This window comes from Sycon ciliatum, unplaced genomic scaffold (genome assembly GCF_964019385.1).
Source record: "Sycon ciliatum unplaced genomic scaffold, ocSycCili1.1 SCAFFOLD_2714, whole genome shotgun sequence".
Classification (NCBI taxonomy): Eukaryota; Metazoa; Porifera; class Calcarea; order Leucosolenida; family Sycettidae; genus Sycon; species Sycon ciliatum.
The window spans coordinates 1-3,295 of record NW_027044913.1 but is presented as its reverse complement, the minus strand read 5'-3'; the positions used below and the strand labels follow the sequence as shown (position 1 = coordinate 3,295).

The following is a 3,295-nucleotide window of genomic DNA, read 5'->3' as shown; positions in this document are numbered from 1 at the left end:
CCAAAGAGGGCCTATCAGTAAGATCACCGACGGGGCTAGCTCTTACGGGCTTAGCCAAGTTACCTACCGCTTTGACGGGTCTAGTGCTGCTTTCGTCACTGCCCTCCACGAAACCTCCGGTGGGCAGGCTGTTCTGGGGAACCGGTGAGATGACTCCGTTGGTTAGATGGCTTCGGCCTGTTTTTCTGCAGCTAGTACCGTGAGGGAATACCCACCCGTCAAACAACGTACCTTTGCCTCAGGGCGAGAGGAGAACATGTTCAGCTAGTACGACGCTACCGCGTGAAGGGTCGCTTGCCTTGACGGTAGGTTGATCAGAGCAGCTGGATCGGTCGGCTCTAATGGGTCCCTTCCTTTGCCACCCCGGCGTTAGGTTGGTCGGTTCTAACGAGCCCCTTCCTTTGCCAACTTTGGGTCTTTTGGTTGTGGCTAGTGCAGGGACGGTTTTTCGTCTCTTCCGGCAGCTCTGACCACCGGATAGGGCGTTTGTGCGGTGATGGCAGCCTTTTGGTACACGCTAGCACAGGAGGGGTTTTTCGTTTTGTTCGGCGGCTCTGAGCTCTTTGGCCTTCTCTCTGGGGGCTTCCGACACCTCGGTAGTACGTTTGCCTACTTGGCTTCTGCAGCTGCAGTGGGCTACTATTCCTCTCTGTCTCTGGTTTACACAGGGCTGGCAGGCCTTCTTCTGCATGCGGGAACCCTTCGGCGGTGGCTAGCAGGGATGGCTTTTCGTTTTGTTCGGCGGTTCTGAGCTCTTTGACTGTAGCTGGTGAGCCGCCTTTAAGAGTGGCTTTGGCTAAGCTACTTTCCCTTCGAGGCTGTGGGCGCCAGAACCTCTGTTGATCGAGAGAGTGAGCTTGTCACTGGACTACTTTCCCTTCGAGGCTGTAGGGAGGAGCCTTTTCTGGCTAGGCAGGGCTGAGAGTACTTCTGGGCTACCTTCTCCTTCCGCCACGGGGCTTACGGTTGCACCTTTCCTAGCTACTGGGTGTCATGGTTGCCTTTGTAGGCCGCTTGACTAGTTGGCTTGTGCAGCTGCGGAGGGCTACTATTCCTCTCTGGCATACCTACCCTTCTTTGGCGGGTTCTGCTGACTCCAGGCACACGATTCTCTTCTTTGACTTCCGGGGCTAAGTCTGCTCAGTTGGGCTTCCACCTTTGGACATCCTCCTGCAATCAGCTTGGCTTTGCATCCTCCTGTAATCAGCTTGGCTTAGTCCTAGTAGCAGTAGCAGAGGTTCAGAGTTGGCCAGGCCTTCCATTTGTCTTCACACGCTTTTGGCAGCCCCTCCCTCGCCGGTTTCCTTCTCTTTGGGCCCTCCAACTGCACCAACTGGTTAGAACACCTGGACCTAGAACAGAGTAGGCAGCGACCCTGCCGGCAGGCCCTAAGAGCGCCGGTTAGAAAACCTGGACCTAAGGCAGCAGCCGCCAAAGGTGGCAGTCAGAGGAGCCTACGAAGGTTAGAAAACATGGACCTAGAGCAACGTATAACCTAAACCAAGCCTGTCGAGCCAAGTAACCCCGCCCCGGGCCCAAGACGAAGGGCGAGGATAATTATAGGGCCGTGCGATCAGCAGCCCATCACGGCCCGGGCGAGGCCCGGTCACCCTTGTTACTAGGGACTCCATGGCCGGCAGGCCCTAAGAACGCACGCTGGAAAACATGGACCTAGAACAGAGCAGGCGACAAAGCCGGCAGCCAGGGCACCAACTGGTTACAGCAGGCTCTAAGGCCGTAAGTTAGAAAACCTGGACCTACGCCAACAGTACTCAAAGCAGGCTCTAAGGCCGTAAGTTAGAAAACCTGGACCTACGCCAACAGTACTCAAAGCAGGCTCTAAGACCGTAAGTTAGAAAACCTGGACCTACGCTAACAGTACTCAAAGCAGGCTGCAAAGGGCAACAGTCAAGGCTGGAAGGGGACAAAGGCACTCAGAGAGGGCTGCAAAGCCGGCAGCCAGGGCTAGAGGGGACAAAGGCAGTCAGAGCAGGCTAGAAAACCTGGACCTAAGGTAGCAGCCAGCCGGCTTCAGGGCTGGAAGGGGACAAAGGCAGTCAGAACAGGTTAGAAAACATGGACCTAAGCCAAGCCTGTAGAACCAAGCTACCCTACCAGCGTGCCGGACCAAACAACGACACGCAGGTAATAAAGGGCCGTGGGAAGAGCAATCCACAACGGCCCGGGCGAGGCGCGGTTGGCGCCGATACGAGCGACCCAAGCTTGTCGCACCGCCGCTTTCCTTCGGAAAGTCCAAGGGCCTGAGGCGGGGATACCACAAGGCCCGAAGCCGAGGCGCGGTTGGCGCCGATACCGTAAGAACCAAGCTTGTCGCACCGCCGTCTTACTTCAGAAAGTCCAAGGGCCTGAGACGAGGAGACCACAAGGCCCGAAGCCGAGGCGCGGTTGGCGCCGATATAGGAAGGTCCAAGCGTGTCGCACCGCCGTCCAACCTCAGAAAGTCCAAGGGCCTGGGACGAGGAGACCACAAGGCCCGGAGCGAGGCGCGGTTGGCGCCGATACGGTCGACCCAAGCATGACGCACCGCCCACTCCCCTCAAAAAGTCCAAGGGTCGTGAGGCGAGGAATCAACAACGACCCGACGCGAGGCGCGGTTGGCGCCGATATAAGCGACCCAAGCATGTCGTACCACCGCTTTCTTTCAGAAAGTCCAAGGGTCGTGAGGCGAGGAATCAACAACGACCCGGAGCGAGGCGCGGTTGGCGCCGATATAAGCGACCCAAGTATAACGCACCGCCTCCCTCCCTAACAAAGTCCAAGGGTCGTGAGGCGAGGAATCAACAACGACCCGACGCGAGGCGCGGTTGGCGCCGATACGAGCGACCCAAGCTTGTCGCACCGCCTCCTTTCGTCAGAAAGTCCAAGGGCAGCGGCCGGCGTGTGACACGGCCGGGCCCGACGCGAGGCGCTGAGACCAAGAGGCCAGCGCCGATAAGAACCAGGCATCTGCGGCCGGGTTTTTAGGCCGCAGCCAAGGTGGGACGAAGGAGCCCAGCAGGCTCTAATGAAGCCTATAAAACTGCGCTCCTGGCCTTCCCAGTCGCTTGCCCTGCAGGGAGACTCGCTCATCTGTCTCTTGGGCCCCTCTAGGGGCCCCATCGCCAGAGAGCTCTCTTCCCTTTGGGAAAAAACTGCGCTCGCTAAGGCTAGAGCTCGCTTGCCCTGCACTGATGGGACCACTGAGCTCATCAGTTTGGGAAAAAAGCCCGCCTACAGCCGGGTTATAGGCCCTCCCGGCTGTAGTTAGCCTAACAAGCTGACCCCCTAGTCAGCT

At 58.1% G+C, this 3,295-nt stretch overlaps 1 long non-coding RNA gene across 1 annotated transcript; it reads right to left on the bottom strand.

Annotated features, from left to right (window-relative positions):
* Positions 1–232: 232 nt before the first annotated feature.
* LOC135830726 (uncharacterized) lies at positions 233–1,462 on the bottom strand. The gene is made up of 2 exons (XR_010556097.1): positions 1,417–1,462; positions 233–1,352 (listed from the first exon to the last, which is right to left on the bottom strand). It is a non-coding gene; the product is annotated as an uncharacterized LOC135830726 (long non-coding RNA).
* Between the last annotated feature and the right edge of the window lie 1,833 nt (positions 1,463–3,295).